Source organism: Mesoplodon densirostris, chromosome 10 (genome assembly GCF_025265405.1).
Source record: "Mesoplodon densirostris isolate mMesDen1 chromosome 10, mMesDen1 primary haplotype, whole genome shotgun sequence".
Taxonomy (NCBI): Eukaryota; Metazoa; Chordata; class Mammalia; order Artiodactyla; family Ziphiidae; genus Mesoplodon; species Mesoplodon densirostris.
Window position 1 is genome coordinate 29,842,791 of NC_082670.1, and position 20,296 is coordinate 29,863,086.

The following is a 20,296-nucleotide window of genomic DNA, read 5'->3' on the forward strand; positions in this document are numbered from 1 at the left end:
GCTGAGTTTTTACAACACTGTGATGTGAAGTGGGATATTGATGCCACTAAACTTCCCTTTCTCCCAGTTCCCTCATTTTCCATCATCTGGGGCTCCTATGTTCTGACTTTGGCAGAGAGTAACAGTCAAGACTGGGGTGTAAGCTGGAAAAATGGTTCCAGAGAAGGGCTTCTGAGAAGTCAACCCACTCCACCCTTGTCTGCCCCCTTTCTCCCAAAGATGGAGCCCTGCCCCTGGGTCCTAATGAGATCCTGGGGGTATGGGGTCCCACCCGGGTGGACAATACTTCTCTGACAGTCAAGGCCTTTAAGTTTGGAGACTAGATTTGCAGTCACAGCAAAAATAGATGAGTCCAACTTTCGTTCATTTATTCAACAAATATTATTGAGTCTCGCAAGCCACTAACTATGGACCTGGGCTTCGATTTTTTTTTTCATCGATAAAAGTGAAAGGGGGGAAATGAAGGCATTGGACCGGGTGAGCTCCTGAGTCCCCTTCACTTTAGAGTTAGTATGTCTGGTGTCACAGAATGGCTGCCCAAGGGGCTGGCCAGTGTGTTCTGCCAAATAAAAAGCTAGTCTTGGTAAGTGGGCCCTCTGAGTGCAGTAAGTCCCGGGCTCAGGCTGAGGCCCAGGTGTTAGCCTCTAATCCTGAGGTTCATTGTCACTGGCTTAATCTCAATACAATTTCAGTATCTTCTACCGACTCAGCAGTCTGCCTTTTGGTGAATCCCTGTCTGTAACCCAATACCAATCCTTGCTGTGATTCTACAGTTATATGCTCCCCTGTGCTTTCAGCCACCCAGCAATGACCACATCCCTAGTACACACCCAAGATGGGCAAGCACCGTTCAGCAAACCGGGGGAGCCCTCTGACAATTCTGCAGATGGTCCATCCACTTACTTATTTAGTCCTTGTGCTTTCATTAATTTCTTAGTGAGCACAACCCATGTGCCCACACCCTCAGGCCTTTCTGCCCAATATCACAACTGAAGTAATTTGTTCTTTCAAACTGGCCAAGGCATGTCATTCAGTTGATAAACTGTGATCAAAAGCTTGTGCTTTTGGGCTTCCCTGGTGGCGCAGTGGTTGAGAGTCTGCCTGCCGATGCAGAGGACACGGGTTCGTGCCCCGGTCTGGGAGGATCCCACATGCCGCGGAGCAGCTGGGCCTGTGAGCCATGGCCGCTGAGCCTGGCGCGTACAGAGCCTGTGCTCCACAACGGGAGAGGCCACAACAGTGAGAGGCCCGCGTACCGCAAAAAAAAAAAAAAAAAAAAAAAAAAAAAAGCTTGTGCTTTTGAATTTTGAACCAAACCGAGGTTTGGGTATTCATTTGCAAAAGAGCTTCTTAGCACTGTTCTGAGTAAAGGGTGGGAGGAATAATTAATAGTCAGTCGCCAACCAGAATCACAGGGATGTTCTTCTTATGGGAGGGAGGGTCCCTTGAATACTCATAAGGGAAGCAAAGGAGATAAAATACAGTACATGCAAAAATATTAAGATCTTCCTAATATAGGCAAATATTGAAACATTATGTTGTACACCTGAAATTAAGATGACATAATGTTGTGTCAATTATATCTCAATAATTTTTTAGATGTTAACACCTGAGGTTAAATAAGAATTGTTAAACTAAGAATGGAAAAAAAATTTTGGGGGGTATTTTTTCCCAAGCTTCTTTTTCTGCAGGAATCTTAAAATCAGTTTTTCAGCTTTTATAGAATATACTATGGAGACTTTATGTTATTTTTTTAATTTTGGAGTAAGATGGTAGACAGAATTTGGAGGGCAGTGATTTCCAAGAAGAAACTTCCCATATTCTTTTCAAACAAAGCTATCATAACTCTTATACTACAAAACACACAAGGTTTATAAACCTTGAACCCTTGGGAATCCTCTAATAAAATACTTGCTATTCTGCAATGCCACCGAATTCAGTCACCATCCGTTCATTTATTCAACAAGTGCTTCCTGAGCATGATTCTAGCACTGTGGGTGCTCTATGGGGAAATAAAAAGAACTGTAAGACATTATTCTAAGCTTAAAAACACTGCAGTCTCGTTGGGGAGACAAGATTTACAGAGCGAAAGGGAAACTAATAATAGAACACAGTTTAGTATTAAACAATAAGGGTAAAAATAAATAAATCGCCAAATGCTAAATAAATGCCAAATGAAACAATACAAGTGACTCTGAGTTTCAAAAGGCAAAAATCACTGCAGGCTGACGGGATAGGAGACCCTTTCTGGAGAGGTGAGACTTGAGCATTTGAACACAAGGAGGACATAGACCGGGCTGTTTGAGTGGAGAGAGCTTATTAAGAGCCAAGTCTTGGGCTTCCCTGGTGGCGCAGTGGTTGAGAGTCCGCCTGCCGATGCAGGGGACGCAGGTTCATGCCCCGGTCCGGGAAGATCCCACATGCCACGGAGCGGCTGGGCCCGTGTGCCATGGCCGCTGGGCCTGCGCGTCCGGAGCCTGTGCTCCGCAACGGGAGAGGCCACAACAGTGAGAGGCCTGCGTACCGGAAAAAAAAAAAAAAAAAAAAGCCAAGTGTGGTTGTGATGCAGCCACCGGGTCGGCTGGTGCCCCCATCAGACAAGTGGCCCTTAGAATGACTTGACTAATTGTGCAAACTGACCAGTTACATCAGCCCAAAGGCCCCAAGTGAGAGCCTGGGGTAGATGCAGAGAGTGCACAGGCTTGATGTAAGTCAGTGCTAGTTTTTCAAACACAATTCTGAGAGATTCAATGTCCAGAAGCAAACAGACCCAGAGAACTGTAGAGATGGAGGCATTGTGAGGGGAGTTGAGGCTGGGTTATATCATTTAAAAGGAATTGAAGCACTGGGCAATTGCCAGGTCGTCATTAAGCAGCATGTTTGTTTAAATAACATATCCTAAACCAAATGACTGTACTTGTCACTTAGCCAAAGTGCCTTTTACTTGAAGGAAAATATTTTCTGTTCCATTAGATTTTTTTGTTTTTTCTTCTTCTAATATCAATCAATAAGTTGAAAATTCCTACTGTCTTCTGAGGAAAAGATCCCAGCACAATACAAAATAGGGAAAAGGAAGTGACTGGTAGTAGCCAAGAGATCTGAGTTCCTGACCTGGTTTTGCCATTGATACCCTTTGAAATTTGAGATCTGTCACTTAAACTTTCTCGATTTGCTTTAGCCCCACAAGATGATGACAACATGGACTGCCTTAATTACCTTACAGGGTTATTTGGGTTGGAAGTAAGGTAAAAATTTTTAATGTTTTGAGCACCTCCTTTTAACCAAGTACTTTCACATTCTTTATGTCGTTTAATGCTGAAGACAAGAGTCCATATTAAATATGATTAGCCCTACTCACAGATAAGGAGACTACGAATGGGAGAGGTTAAATGATTTGTGAAAGGCCACACAGCTATTGCAACCCCAGTTGTCCAAACCTTAGGAGTCACTCTTCCCTTTATTGTCCAAAGGACACAGTTTGAGCCAGCGCACTGCATGCCTGCTCTCTCCTCCATCAGCTGGGTGCTCCTTTTGCTCCGAGAAGGTCTGAGACAGAACGTTGAAAGAGTGTAGTCCTTGAGGTGGGAGTGTCAAGTTCACACTGAACTACCTGATGAAGCTACAGCAGAAAAAAGGGGTGGGTTCCTGGGATGTGACATGGAGGGCCCCCAGCATGGGCTGCGATGTGTTCACCGGCTCAGCCTGAAGCAACTGTGTTAGAATTATCCCCTGGCTCAGGGCTACCTGGAGGGGACATCTTGCCTTCCTTCTGTGGACCTAAAAAGACTCTCTTAAAAGCAGTTGGCTCAACTTTGGCTGCACTACATCAGCTGGGGAGCTTTAAAAAGAATCCCAGTGCCCAGACCACACCCCAGACCAAGGACATTAGAGTCTCTGGTGATGGAAGACGGGAATAAATATTTTGAAAGGCCCCGAATGCAGCCAATTTTCGGAACCACTGACCTAGAGAACAAAGGAAGGCTCTCCCAAAGGGCAAATCTGAGCTTCCAGTATTTTACGATCCAGACCCTCCAGAAACAGGAGAAGCTCTCTGGCACCATCTCCATTAGTAGCTTTGTTTGTTTGTTTCTGATATATTAGCAAGTGGAGAGTAGCAGTCCCAGGGCTCTACCCTTAGTCTTCTTACTCTAAGATGCCATTGTTGCCCTTAAAAACTAAGAGCCTTGGCTTCCCTGGTGGCGCAGTGGTTGAGAGTCCGCCTGCCGATGCAGGGGACACGGGTTTGTGCCCCGGTGCGGGAAGATCCCACATGCCGCGGAGCAGCTGGGCCCGTGAGCCATGGCCGCTGAGCCTGCGCGTCCGGAGCCTGTGCTCCGCAACGGGAGAGGCCACAACAGTGAGAAGCCCGCGTACTGCAAAAAAAAAAAAACAAAAAAAACCTAAGAGCCTCTTGTGTTAACATAGCAGTTGATGGCCATCCACTGGGGTTATTGTCAAAGCTGGCTCTTCAGATGCCATTTAAGGATCAAATGTTGATTGTTTTTAAATTTTATTCCTATTAAATAGATAATTGGTGGTGATCAGCCATTCTGGCTATCGTGATGGAAGTCAGGGCAGGGAGGACCATGCCGGAAAGATGCTCCCCAGATATAGATAAATCTACAGATAAATGCATCTATGGATAGAAATTTAGTGTTACAAAGTGATGCTAGTTTCCCACCCTTTGGCATTTCTTCTCTCTTCTCTATACAGGGTCTTTGTGGGACTCTCAAGGTCAAGACTTAAAGCTTCCTGGGCTGATGTTATCAGGAAACAGGGTGGGTCTTCCTGTGTGTGCAGAATAAAGGTAGACTCTGTGGAGGGGCAGGGAAAGTGTCGGGCTGCCACACTCTCCTCTCCCTTCCCCTCTCCTGCCCTCTCCTCCCCTCTCCTCCCCTCCCCTCCCATCCCCTCTCCTCCCCTCCCCTCCCATGCCCTCTCCTCCCCTCCTCTCCCCTCCCCTCCTCTCCCCTCCCCTCCCCTCCCATCCCCTCTCCTCCTTTCCCCTCCCCTCTCCTCCCCTCCCCTCCCCTCCCCTCCTATCCCCTCCTATCCCCTCCTCCCTCCCCTCCCCTCCCCTCCTCTCCCCTCCCCTCCCCTCCCATGCCCTCTCCTCCCCTCCCCTCCCCTCCTCTCCCCTCCCCTCCCATGCCCTCTCCTCCCCTCCCCTCCCCTCCTCTCCCCCTCTACTGCAGGGCTATGGAGCTTCAGTGGGCAAGAGAATCACAAGGGGAGGTGGGGGGAGCTTATAAAATGCAGATTTCTAGACCCCACCCTCTGATTCAGTGTTTGTGGGAGGGGCTCAGTGGAGCCCATTTTTAAGATGCTCCCTGAGTGATTCAGGAACGGACTGTCCTAGGAAACTCTGCTGGCCCCACGCCCTTCTTGAAAGGCTGGCTTTTGTGCTATTTATGGCCATCAACCTGCATTGTCCTTTGTAAATGCAGATGTGACGGGAATGAACCCTTGGCTAATTTCCTCTGTGCTGCCTGCAGATGTAGGAACAAGGGCAGTGAGAGGGTCTCCAGAGGAAAGTAGGATCTTCCGAGTGTGAGGATGTCTGTGGGGGACGAGGGTCCTGAATCCAGGGTAAGTCCATAGAAGAGGGAATTGGCTTCCCAAAGACAAACGTGATTGACTTTGTAGCAGTGGGGGACCCACATCGCCCGAGCGAGCTCTGACAGTCTCCTGACATGCCTGAAAAAAAAATTTCTAGCAACATACAAAGCAAAAATTGTAAAAAGTGAAAATAAAAAAATTCTCCCTCCCTCATCCCACTGTTCTGAACTAATCACTAGAGTTTTGTGTATAGCCTTCCAAACAATATGTGTAATTGTGTAGAATGACATATATTTTACAAAAACAAAATAAACAAAATAAATGCATGCACTTTTCCACAATTTGTTATCTTTTTTAATTTAACAATACATCCTGGATATCTTTCTATGTCACACAATCTATGTCTTTCCTGTGATAGCCTTCATTATGTGGATGCACGAAAATGTACCCAGTCTCCTTCTGGTGGACTTTAGTTCACTTCGAATTTTTCCTTATTTCAAACAATGATGCAGTGAACATCTTTGAATCTACACTCTTTGCTCATGTAAGAATTTCCTATCAGAGGACCTGTTGGGTCTTCATATGACCCAAATTTGTCTTCAAATTTGATGGATAACAGGCCCTCCAAAAAGATGTACCAATTTACACTACCTAACCATATTGCATATTTACCCACAATTTTTATCATGAATCTTTAAAAAATTTTACGAACTAAATAAGTGAGAAAACTTGTTCATTGGTGCAATTTCAGTTTCTTAGCTAAGTGGTATGCCTTTTCATTAACATGACTAATATTAATTAGTCCCCGACTTCCTGTTTTTGTGAACTAACTGTTCATATCTTTTACCCAGAGTCAAGGCTCACCTTTGTGTTTTCACACATCATGTTTTCTTATTTTCACTATGGCATCTGTTGGCAAAGAGTGAATAGTCTAGTGTTGGAAAGAGTAAATGCCATGGAGAGGGGGAGGGGCAAGGGAGCCATTTCCCAATTAATCAAGATATCAGAACCATCAACTCAGTATTAAAAAGCGCTGCTTATATTATTTAGTGTGTAAGACCTTTAAGAACTGGAGTAACATCTTATATTCTGCAAAGAACAGTGATGGAAGAAAATAGGACCTTAATAAGGACTTGTGGAACAAATGAGTAGATGTGGACAGATAGAACCAAATATATACCATGTGTTGGGCATGAGGGGAAACAAAGATAAGAAACATCACCCTGCTTTCTCAAAGCTTGAAAATTTTGGGGGGCTGTCGATGTGTAAAGTGATGAGTACAATACAAAAGGTGGTTAAAGTAAAGGGATGAGTAGATGCCTCCTGTACTCAAAGATCTTAGCTCTAGAGGGCAACAGATACATAAACAAATAATTTCAATGTAGTGGAACAAGAAGAGAGATTTGTGTAATGGGTTATGGAAGCATGAGTTTAAGGATGAGAGTTTGCTGGGTGAGGAAATGTGCAAAAGTATCTCAAGGAAAGGGAGCAAAGACAGAGAGATAGGAAACAGCAGGGTGTGTATATAGGAAATCAACCGTCATAGGCTTCCCAGAATCTTTACGGCCTGAAGCCAGATGAGTCCAGTTGGGCAGGAAGGTCACAACCTGTCACATCATGGTCCACACTGAGCCACTGAAGAGTTTTGAGCAAGGGCTGGTGTGACCCAATGTGCTTTTTAAAAAAATTGTTATTTATATTGGAGTATATTTGATTTACAGTGTTATGTTAGTTTCAGGTGTATAGCAAGGTGGTTTAGTTATACATATATCTATTCTTTTTCAGTTTCTTTTCTCATAGGTTATTACAGAGTAATGAGTAGAGTTCTCTATGCTTTACAGTAAGTCCTTGTTGATTATCTATTGTATATGTAGTTATAAGAGGTTAATGCCAACCTCCTAATTTAACCCTCCCCCACCTTTCCCCTTTGGTAACCTTAAGTTTGTTTTCTGAGTCAGTTTCTATTCTGTAAATAAGTGCATTTGTATCATTTTTTTAGATTCCACATATAAGTGACATCATATGATATTTGTCTTTGCCTGACTTACTTCACTTAGTATGATAATCTCTAGGTCCATCCACGTTGCTGCAAATGGTGTCATTTCATTCTTTTTATGGTTGAGTAGTATTCCATTGTATCTGTGTACCACATCTTCTTCATCCATTCCTCTGTCGATGGATATTTAGGTTTGTAGATAGCTTACCCTGGCCACAGGGTGGAGGATGGAATTAAGGGCAAGGCGAGTGGCTGAGGTGGAGGGCAGTTAGGAATGTTCTATGACCATTTAGGCAGGAAGCAATGCAGCCGCGGCAATGCAAATGGAAAGTGGAGAGATTTGAGAGTAGGGACTTGGTGACTAATTGTATTTGGGATGACGGAAGAATCAAACAAAAATATGGGCTTGGTTTCTGGTTTGGGTGACTGGATAGATGATGATGTCACCGGCAGGGAAAGAAAATACAGGATAAGGAGAGGATTATTTGTGTGATATTTTGGAAATGTTGACTTTGAGGAAACTGGGATACCCATGGGATTTACACAGCACAGTTATATATTAGCATGAGGCTCTCAGGGACGAGATAAAGGCTAACAGCTAAGATCTGGGAATGAATGAAGGAACTCCAGATGGCCTTGAGTTTCACAGCATAAGCCTCATTCATAACTCCCTCATAACCAGGCATCACTCTCAGAAGTTCATTGTCCCCTGATGGCCCATCACACTGTAGATCTGAAATGAATTTGGGCCTAGATCCTTGAAGCTTTTTGATCTCTAACACGAGCAGAGGAAGCCCAGCAGTGCATTCTTTGCTGTTGAATGAGTATGAGCTGCTCATAGATCCTTGTTCAAGTTTCCTTCCCCAGAGCTCAATTCCACATCCCAACAATAGTTTGCTTGTGGTGAAAGGAAAATTGGGGTTCTCTTCTTTTGTGAGAAGATGCACTCCCCTGAATAACAAGATTGGGATTGGGTGGCCCTCACCTGTCACTATCTCAGCATGAATTAGTTTCTTGTTTACTATTCGCTAGTTTGAATGACCAAGAGCCTGGCTTCAGGGGAGACTCTGTGTAGGATAAAGACATCAGAGTACATCAGAGAGTTCCAGAGGCCAGTGCTGGCTTTGCTGCTCTCCAGCACAGGGAATTTGGATGAGTTATTTTACCTCTCTGAATCTGAGTTTTCTGATCTCGTTAAAATGGGGATAATAAGAAAAATACCTGTTCTCCTACTTTTCATGACTGCTGGTATGATAAAATGGGAAATATTTTTGGAGGACCCATGCAAACATTCTTATTGTCTGAAGATGCCCGGCAGAGAGCCTGCACTGACCAGACCTCCGTCAGCAGTCATCAGAGGAACTCCAAGAACTACACTCATTCGTTTGCTCCTTTATCAACCCATTTACTCAACAAATGCCAGTCGAGTACCTCCTCTGTGTGAGGCTCTGTGCCAGTGAAAGAGAGAATGAATGCCACGAAAAGACATGGAGGAGACTTAAATGCATAATGCTCAGTGAAAGAAGCCCATCTGCAAAGGCTACATATTGCACGATTCCAACTATATGACATTCTGGAAAATGCAAAATGATGGAGACAGTGAAAACATCAGTGGTTCCCAGAGGCTAGGGGGAGAGAGGGATGAATCGGTGGAGTACGGAGGATGTTTAGGGCAGTGAGACGACTCTGTAAGATACTGCAATGGTGGATGCATGTCATCATACACTGGTCAAAACCAATGGAATATATAACCCCAGGAGTGCACCCTAATGTCAGTGTGGGCTTTGGGTGATAACGACGGTCAGCGAAGCGTCCCTGATTGTAACAAATGCACCGATCTGGTGCAGGAGGCTGATCGTGGGGAAGCTGTGCAAGAGTGGGGACAGGGGGTTCATGGAAACTCTGTACTTACTGCTCAATTTTTTAGTAAATGTAGAGACAGACAGAGAGAGAGAGAATGGATGCTGTATGCCTTTTAGGCCCCTACAGCTTACTAGAGGAGAGAGGAACATAAACAGATCTTTAGACATCGATAAACAGGAGTAAGTCCTGCATGCATACAGTGCAAGCAAGCGCCTTCCTTTTTTGTTGTTCTGATATTTTGTCTTCATTTGTGACCGGTGCATGCAGAGGGTCAGTACTATTTATCATTCAGAGAGGACCCCCTTCAGCCTTATTTACTGCAGAGCGAGCAGCTTCAAAGAGACAGGGGTGAGGGGTGCTGAGTGGAGAACATCCACTAGGCTGGGTGCACAGCAGCCCTACAGCCAGAGGGAAGGAACAGAAGAGTTGGCCTTGACTGATGAACTCAGCCAGACCACTTTGGCGTGGCTGTTTTGCATCCCTCTGCCCTTTAATTTGATGACTTCCTGTGGGGAGCCGGGTGTGGAGAGGAAGGCAGAGCTTAGGTCAGCGTTTGTCCCTTTGGGCCTTAAACATTGGGAGGCTCCATTAAGGGCATTAAGTCTGGTGTCTAGTGATGCAGTTACTCTGTGCTATGTGGACGGAAGATCAGTGACTGAGTCCATATTCAGCTCTATTCATTTGGGGGCTTAACTTTATGACTGAGGAAAAGTGACAATGGTTGGGTTTACAAGATTCCAAAAGAGCAAGGTAAAAAAGAATTAGTTCCACTGTAATTGAATGAGTTTCAATCCATTTTTTAAACATAAATTCACTTAGATAAAATATCAGCCTTTGGAAGTGGGTTTACCATCCCACCCACCCCCCTCCCCCGTCGATGTCCTAGCCTGGTCTAGATGCAGCCAATGAACCAAACCAAGTGAGAGAGATCTTGAGGTGAAAAACAGATATTGCAAAGGAGTCTTAGACTAATGTCTACCTTTTGTATGGGGGTGCATTGCAAACTTTTCCAAAGTGTATTTAACTGAGGAAATGACGCATCATTACAGAGCAATACAGAAAGTGTATTGGCTGCAAACTCAATATACATTCAGTGGAGCTGTCATTATTTCTTCAGGCTGGAAATTTTTCATTGAATGAAAACCTCCAGGCAGATTTTCTCCAACAATTCCAATAATGTATTGAAATTACAAAGGTGGTATAATGTAACGAAATAAGAAAAGGTGAAAATGTGACCCCACAAAGTCACATAGGGATATCATGGAAGATTTCAAGCTAGACTTTCAGTTCTTCAATGTAAAATGCTTTGTTCTATCTACCTCAGGGGCCCTCACTCATGCTGTTCCTTTCTCTCTTCCCTTCAGTCTTCAAGTGACTGGCCCCTTTTTATCATTCAGATCTGGGCTTCAATGTCACCTCCCCTGAGAGGTCTTCCTCAGGAACACCCTACAAAGGAGGTTCCTTCATTCCTCACTGTGACTCTTTAGCATTGTAACCCAGATTCGCAGATAATATTGAGCAATTTTATAACTATACATCTATTTATTTGTTTACATGTTTGTTCTATCTCCTACAATGAATTGCAAGACCCACCAGGCAAGGGCCATGCACAATGGTTTTTTTTCCCCAAGGTACATCCAGTGTTTCCAAGCGTATTTGGTATATAATAGGTACTCAGTAGATAAAGGAATGTGAAAGTAACACTGGCCATGGAAGTCTCAGTGGAAGAGGACTCATTCATGAGGCAGCTGGTATAGTTTCAAGTGCTATCTGGTTACAAAAATGTAGGTAATGAGCATCTTTTCTCAATACTATCAGATCTATTTTGATTCTGTGTTCCTAAAAACACATTGTATCTACTCAACTAGAAGGGCTGAGGAATGGGAGCACCCCCCCCTACCACACACACACACACACACACACACACACACACACACACACACACACTTGTTTCAGGCACTGTGAGTTCCTTGGGACAGTGGCTGGATCTTATTCATAAATTTATCCCTAGCATTGAGCATAGTGCCTGGCACAGAACAGCTGACCATGTTTGCTGAATTTAACCAAAGTGAGGTATTTGAAGTGCTTTCTGCCTTCTCCCTGGAAGAAGAAAACTGAAGCAATTCAAGGTAATATTCTCTGATTTTTCTGTCCAAGCTTTGTGGGAGTAGGGTTAATCTTCCTGGCAGCTTGTAAAAGATTGCACAGTTGGTGAAAATATATGACAAAAATAGAATCAAATCTTCCTCCCTGAATATAGATTAAAGAGAACCACTTATTACTGTGCTGAAGAAATAAATTTCTTCTGTATCTGCCTGGCTATGACCAGGTAATAATGCACAGAAATGTAATGTTCTATTTCTCTGGGTTCCTAAAGTAGAGAGAGAGAGAGATACAAGGAAATATATGGAAAGGAAGAAAGACTCAAATACAGATATGTTCCTAGAATTCTAAGAGAGGAACAGACTTATACTGCTGCTCCCACTTTTAGGATAGATTATTTAAAAAATAATAATAACAATTCAATTAGATCAATTCTGCCCATTTCCAAGAAGGAACTTGTAATTTTCTAAATAATATACTATGCCTGTCAGGAAATAATTCCTTATGTAACTTAAAGAGCTGATACGATGGCAGGCAGACAGTCAGATAAAGATAAAGGATGAAGGCCATCAAGCATGGTCAGGGTATGGGGTTTCCCTGGTAGCGCAGTGGTTGAGAGTCCGCCTGCCGATGCAGGGGACACGGGTTCGTGCCCCGGTCTGGGAGGATCCCACATGCCGCGGAGCGGCTGGGCCCGTGAGCCATGGCTGTTGAGCCTGCGCATCCGGAGCCTGTGCTCCGCAACAGGAGAGGCCACAACAGTGAGAGGCCCGCATACCGCAAAAACAAAACAAAAAACAAAAAGCATGATCAGGGTAATTACAGGGTACAAATTCCACTCTTCACCTGGGAGCATTGCTTTTTGAATGTTCCAGTAGCTGATCTTCAGCTTTCACTTCCAAACCGGGTGTTTAATTCCTTTCTCTCTCTCTGTCTCTCTCTTTCTCTCACTTTTCTACGAATTTAAATATAATAATAAAATAATATTAAATAGTGCTTATTTATTGAGGTCATTAAAAGTAGACACTAGGGAGTCAAACAGACCCGATTCAAACCCCAGCTCTAGAGCTCTGTGGTTAGCTATGCTTACTGAGTAATTTGTGTGTGTCAGTTTCCTCATCTGCGAAATAGAGTATTGATAGTAGCTACCTTGTGTGTAGGGTTGAAGTGAGGGATTAAGTGAGAAGCTGCCTGTGAAATGCAATGCTGCCTTATATACATTTTGGGGAAAAGAGCTCTTTTGTCTTTTTGTTTACGGGTCAGTCAGTATGTTGGCTGCTTTATGTATATTCATAAATAGAATTATTTAAACTTTACAAAAACTTGAGGCAAGGTACAGTTATCCCCATTTTACAGATAAAGAAACTGAGACTTAGAGGGGTTGGATGACCAGGTTACAGGGCTAGAAAACAGCAGGAGCCAAGTCTTCAATTTGGAGCTTCAGGATCTAAGCCTGGTGTTCTTTTCACTGTATTGTAAGACATTCAAAAAAAATCAATTCCTGGAGACATTGTTTTATGAATTTGTTATTTTATTCTGTAGCTATCTATGATCACCTTCAATCTACACATAGGACCTTTCTCTGTAACTTTGTCAATTTCTGAACATATTTTTATTTTCATCTTATATCTTAGCTTATGAGCCTGAGAAGACTACATAGTGTTTTTATGAGGACTAGACCTTTAAAAATAATACTTTTTATTCATCTCAGGATGTGGCCTCTTTTTTAAAGTGCATCATTCTGTTGCTGAGATCTTATTTCTGTCATATGGACCATCTCTTGCCCATGACCCTCTTTAGTCTATGCAGGTTCTAACTGCTATGGATATAAATCTCTAGTTGCAAACATCAGAAAACCCAACTGAAGATGGTCTGAGCCAAAAAGAGATTTTACTGACCATCAGGACAGGAAATTCTAGGCACAAAGAGGTCCAGTCCCTCACAGAACATGGTTGTCCTCTCTCCAACTCTTGGCCCTTGTTTTCTCTCTGTTGGCTTTACTCTCAGTGAGACTCCATCTTAGCTGTGACAAGATAGTGCAAGCAGCTCCAGGATCATATCCTAGTTTCTCCGTAAGTCCAGCAGAAGGAAAAATTGTCTCAAAAAATTATCTCTTTTCTGACAAAATTCCCAGAATTGGATCTCATTGGATCCAAGTTGATCATGTGCCCATTCTGAACCAATCACTGTGCTCAGAGGGATTCAGAGGCTCCCACTGGCCAACACGAGTCACCTACCCTCCCCTGAAACTCCACTTGAAGCTAACAGGCTGTGAATGGAGGAGGTGTAGAATCTTAAGGAAAATTAGGGGCCCCTTTAACAAAAAGAATGGATTCTAGTTGTCAATCATTATAACAACACCTAACTTTTCCTTTCAGAACTGTAATCTGTTTGGTAATGGACATTTGTCCACTTCTCTCAAAACATTCTATATTCTGCTCCCACTTGTATAGATGCTGACTTTCCATCCCCAATGTCCCTCACCTTGCTTCTTCTCCAACCCTCACTCTCTTTAACAGCACACCCTTTTTTGAGTTATTAAAGGCTGTCTCTGGTCAATTGGCAAAATGAACCTGTTGGCCAAAATAAAATCAGATGTGTGGGTAAGAGTAATATGGGTTAACAGTTGTTTTGGAATTTTGTTACATGTATTTACCTTGGACCAAGGTTTTTAAAGTGCATTTGTGTAATAGTTGTGTTTTTATGTGATCTTGCTGTGACTGAGGTATGAGCTTTGCCATTAAGTGAGGACAATCACCAGAGTAGTAAACCCTGTCAAAAATGCATGGTGATGCATTAGAACATGACCTGAGATCACTTTTCTCTTGCCTTTTGTCTCCTGGGGTTTTCCTTTCTCTAGGGGCTGGGTATTTTTTATTTTTTATTTTTTAAAATTTTATTTATTTATTTATTTATTTATTTATTGCGGTACGTGGGCCTCTCACTGTTGTGGCCTCTCCCGTTGCGGAGCACAGGCTCTGGATGCGCAGGCTCAGCGGCCATGGCTCACGGGCCCAGCCCCTCCGCGGCATGTGGGATCTTCCCGGACCGGGGCACGAACCCGTGTCCCCTGCATCGGCAGGTGGACTCTCAACCACTGCGCCACCAGGGAAGCCCATTTTTTATTTTTGATGTGCTACTTCTTGGTCCCGATTTCTTTTTTCAGCTTATCTCTGGGTGTCTCTTAGGGTTCCAGAGTCCCCAAATCCTGTCACTCCTTATCTAAGACCAGCCATTCACTGATCCTACCAATTCAATAAGCAATTTCTAAATCTCTATCAGTATCTCAACCTCGTCCAGCCACATCCTACTTCACATACACAGTAAATCTTGGTGGTTATGAAAATAGGCTTTAATGATGGAGAGACTTGGGTCAGAATACCAGCTGTGTTATTTATACTTATCTATGTGACCTTGGGCAAGTTACTTAACCTCTTTAAGTCTTAGCTTCCTCATTTGCAAAATGAGACTAATGGCACCTGCCTTGGGTTATTATGAAGATGAAGCAAGCTAATAAGAGATTCAGAGTTCCCACACATGGTGGCCTCTTAGTAAATATTAACTATTATTTTTGTTACAGAATGCTTTCCTATGTTTCAGTTCAAAGCTAGAATACTTATAAAGACTTCACACTGTAATGTCCATTTCACTCATATCAGCCTTTGAGAGACATGAGTACAGAAGTCCAAGAGGAAGAAGAGGCTGTGAATAAAATAGGTGCCAGTTATCTATTTATTAACTGATTCCATCAACCATTATTTAATGAGCATGTACACTGTACTGGGAATATTATCAGTTTGTTTGCAAGTTTATAGCCAGGGGCCATTACATTCTGTGGGTTGTGCCAAAGAGACATAAAACTAGATTCCTCTCCTCAAGGAGCTTTCACTCTTGTGAGAAAGACATGACTCAATCCATGAAGGAATTCCATGAAGAAATAATGCAGGAGCTAAATCTGCTAATTGTCAGGAAGTGATATGCACACTGCATATTCTCAGAGGGTTCTAGAAAGAGCATGGCATCCCCAAAACTCTAGTGGAGTAATGAGTGAATCAGTGGGATGAGTGACATTTGTTGACAAGGACTCTTGGCTTCAGTCCAGGCTACTCCTGGCCTCTCCCTTTGCTGAGCACAAGTAGGCAGATTGCTGCGAGGACAAAGATCACCGGCGATGTTGAGGACGTCCAAGAGCACATTAGTTTATGAAGGAATAGAATTAGCAACCCACCCCATGCTCCTCAGGGCCCGACCTGTGACCTCGTGCAGGTGGAAGCACTCATCTCTCTGTGTCTACCCTCACTTGATCCTCCTACAGAGACACAATATGACTGCTGCTTCTGCAGCTGTCATCAAAATCTGCCAGTCTCCTCAGCTTGAACCTGAAACCCTTGAGCTTCTCCAAGAGATCCTCTGCAGAGAATGTAAGGGTTGAACAACCTGATTCCTATATAAATAGCTCCCTTGGGCAGAATGAGCGGATTCAACTAAATGCCATTAGGTACATAAAAGTTAGAGCCTATAACTAAATGATATACTCTGGTACTGTGTAAGGGGAACATTTTTGGAAAATTTCCTTATAAGGATCATCATTGTTTCATGATAATATATTCTTTTTCTCTTGTAAATATAGCTAGAAGTTTATTAACTTTATTGATGCTTTACAAGAACCAGTTTCTGCTTTCATTGATTTTCTCCATTGTTTTATCTTTCTTTCAATTTCATTAATTTCTGTGCTTATATTTATTATTTTCCTCCTTCTTCTTGCTTTGTGTTTAGCTGGCTATTCTTTTTCTAATTTTTTTAAGGTGGAAGCTCAGATTATTGATTTGAGACCTTTATTCTTTTCTAAAAAGAACACTTTACGTATAAACTTCTTCCTAGGTGCTGCATTAGCTGCATCTCACAAATTTCGGTATGTTCTATGTTCATTTGTATTTAGTTCAAAATATTTTCTAATTATCGTTGAGACCTCTTTGTTAGCAAGTGAATTTCTTAAACTGTATTGCTTAATTGCCAAACATTTAGGGGTTTTCCATATATCTTTATTATTGGTCTAATTGATTCTGTTATGGTCAGAGAATATATGTTATATGATTTCATTCTTTTAAAATAATAAGGTTTATTGTGTAACCCAGAATATGGTCTATTTTGGTCTATTTTGGTGAATGTTCCGTGTGTCTATTTTGGTGAATGTTCTGTGTGTACTTGCAAATAGTGTGTATTCTGTTGTTTGGGTGGGATATTGTATAAATGTTTATTAGATCAAATTGTTTGATAGTATTACTTATGTCTTCTATACTCTTGCTGATTTGTCTTCTTGTGCTATTAATTTCTAACAAAGGAGTGCTGTAGTCTCCAAATGTAATTGCATATTTGTCTTTTTCTTCTTTCAGTTCTATCACTTTTGCTTCATGTATGTTGTAGCTCTGTTATTAGGTACATACACATTTAGGGTTGTTATAGCTTCTTGATGAGTTGACTCTTTTATCATTATGTAATACCCGTCTCTTTATTCATGATGATTTCCTTTTTCTGGAGTCTATTTTGTTTGGTGTTAATATGGTGACTAGCTTTCTTTTGATTAGCATTTGCATGGCATTTTTCCCCATCTTTTTACTTTATCTATATCATTATGTTTGAAGTGAGATTCTGTAATGTGCCATTTTATTATTAGTTTTCTGTTTGCTCTCTTTTTCCCCCTTTTAGATTATTTGAATATTTCTTGTCATTACATTTTAATTTACATATTGGGTTTTTTAAACTATATCTCTTTGTGTAACTTTTATAGCTGTTGTTTAGGAGTGGTTACCATATACATACCTAACTTTTCTCAGTCTGCTTAGAGTTCATAGGTCACCACTTCAAGTAAAGTATAGAAACATTACAGCTATATAAATTCCTTTGCCTTCACCCTTTAATTCATATCATTAAATCTGAATATATTGAAAATCCAATCACATATGTTATAATTTCTTATTTCAACGATCATACAAAAATATGGGTGTTGCACAGATGTACACGTCATCCTTTCATTGGGGCAATTCTAATCTTTGCCGTATTGTTCTAATTTTAGTATATGTGCTGCTAAAGTGAGCATTGAATATGTTTTTTGAAGTGCTTTCCTAATAAGGATTTATCCAAAACTTGCAACAAGTTTGTGAAACTATGATTATTAGAAGTACAGTCTATATGATCAGGGAAGTGTTTTTCTCTGAAGAAAGCTAGAATTGCTTAACGAATTATGCTTTGACATGAAAGGGTACAAAATGAGGTCTTTTTAATCATGAACTAAAATAGAATGTGGAATTAAAAACTAGAAATATGCACAGAAATATTTTATAACCAAAGAAGAAATTTTTTTTTTTTTTGCAAAATGAAAGTTTATAAGATCAAAACTATCAGTTATCTGCAGAGATGTCCAAACGGGAGGTATTATCTAGAAATTAAAAGGGAACTGTTCTTTTTTTCAGTAAGTGGTAGATCTTTGGAGAAGATGAAATAAAAGCTAACTCTGCTAGGTTTGGGATTAGGGAAAGTAGAGGTCATACCACACATTGTTTAGCTCATAGCCAAGAAAATAATCACATGTGTAAAGCATCTTTCATTCAAAAAAAAAAAACCCTCAAAGGCACTTTAGCATATAATTTTATTTACCTCTTTCACATTGCTATTGTGAATATTGTCCACTGTCCCGAGCAGGAAAGTGATGAGTCTGTGTGGCATGCAGGGAACGTAGCAGTCTCCCTCTGTAACCTTGTCCTTCCCAGAGTATGCGGTCATTGGCTTGGAATGTACAGCTATGAAGGTGACTGCTTCTCTAAAGGCTTTGGTGATGTAAGCCCGAAACCAAGGAGGAGGCGAGCAATTAAGCCTCACCTTGATGAAGCTATAGTGTACCATGAGGGCTGCACGTTAGGCTTGGTGACTGTTTTCTTCAGTGAATAGGAGACATTTGCACTTGGAGTTTATGGGGAAACAGCCTGCCATAAAGGGCGGTCAGGATACCTTGCCATTTTCTCTGCCTATCAGATGCCTGACTATTCAGGAAGGTTCAGCTGTAGTGCCTTCTGCTCTATGAGGTCTTTCTTTCTGGCCACTCCAACTGTGATGAATAATCTCTCTACATGCTGACTTACGTAGCCCCTCCATCTGCCATGTGTGGCAGCCTTAGTCTTCTTCTCATGGGACAATTCTCCTGAAATAGATTTTAATCTACATTAAGACCAGGGCAGTGCCTTTGTTTCCCCAAAGTGCCTTACCCAGTGTGCCTGAAGTTTGAGAGAGGCAGTTAGTAGAGTGGTTAAAAGCATGGGCTTAGGGCTTCCCTGATGGCGCAGTGGTTGAGAGTCTGCCTGCTGATGCAGGGGACACGGGTTCGTGCCCCGGTCCGGGAAGATCCCACATGTGGCGGAGCGGCTGGGCCCGTGAGCCATGGCCGCTGAGCCTGCGCGTCTGGAGCCTGTGCTCTGCAACGGGAGAGGCCACAACAGTGAGAGGCCCGTGTACTGCAAAAAAAAAAAAAAAAAAAAAAAAAAAGCATGGGCTTAGTCTGTCTGAGTTCAAATCCTGATTCCACCATTTCCTAGCTGAATGACTAGGGGCAAGTTACTTAAATAACTCTATGCCTCACTTTCCCCACTTGTAAAATTGGGATACTAACACTATCTGTAAAGATTAAATAAGTTAAGACATGTAGAGTGCTTAGCATTTTTTTGCCTGGTACCTAATAAGTACTGTTACTTATTTTTATTAAGTGATTAATTATTTTTCTTAGAAAGCTGTGGAACAAATATATATTTGTAAGGCAAGAAAGACCACAGACAAGAGGAGCTAAAGAGAAGGCAAAGAACACAAATTGAAGTTGACCAGATTCCAGATGCAAAAGACTTAGCACCTGTTTTTAAAAGAAATGGAGGGTGGGAATGTAAATTGGTACAGCCACTTTGGAAAACTATCTGGCAATGTTTTTTTTTTCTTTGTGATACGCGGGCCTCTCACTGTTGTGACCCCTCCCGTTGCGGAGCACAAGCTCCGGACGCGCAGGCCCAGCGGCCATGGCTCACGGGCCTAGCTGCTCCGTGGCATGTGGGATCTTCCCGGACTGGGGCACGAACCCGTGTCCCCTGCATCGGCAGGCGGACTCTCAACCACTGAGCCACCAGGGAAGCCCCATGGCAATGTTTATTCAAGAACATTCTAATACTCTAGAACCAAGCAATTCCATTCCTGAGTATATAGCCAACAGAGAAGTGTCCACGTATCGTGAAAGGATTTTTATAGAATATTCATAGCAGCCCCATGGTAGTCATTAACTGGAAACTATGCAAATGTCCATCAACAAAAGAATGGATAAATAAATTACGGCAATAAAAATGGGTGGTTTGCAACTACACACAGCAGAATGGATGAATCTCACCAACGTACTGGTGAGCAAAGGAAGCCAGACACGGAGGAGTATATACTACGTTTATTATAAGATTCCAGGCAAAACTACCCTGTGCTGTTACAAGTCTCACCCCAGGTGGGTGAGAGCCATGGAGAGGGAGGACAGCTAGAGAGATCAGAATGAGCTTCTGGGCAGCTAGCTAACATTTTACATCGTCATCTGGTGCTGGTTTCATGGATGGGTTCAGCTTGTGAAAACTTATCTAACTGTCCACTTACAATATATGCATTTTTCCCCATGCGTGTATTATCCTTTACTAAACAAACAAACAAACAAACAAAAAACAAACCAAAAAAAAGAGGGAGAGAGAAAATAAGTAAAATAAGAAT

General features: G+C 42.3%; 1 protein-coding gene and 1 non-coding gene across 2 annotated transcripts in view; one reads left to right on the forward strand and one right to left on the reverse strand.

The window, feature by feature from the left end:
• Nucleotides 1-20,296, forward strand: part of CLIC5 (chloride intracellular channel 5) — a 160,134-nt gene that overhangs the window by 34,601 nt on the left and 105,237 nt on the right. The gene's annotated exons all lie outside the window — the stretch shown is intronic.
• LOC132498049 (U6 spliceosomal RNA) lies at nucleotides 17,513-17,618 on the reverse strand. Its single transcript, XR_009533672.1, has one exon. It is a non-coding gene; the product is annotated as a U6 spliceosomal RNA (small nuclear RNA).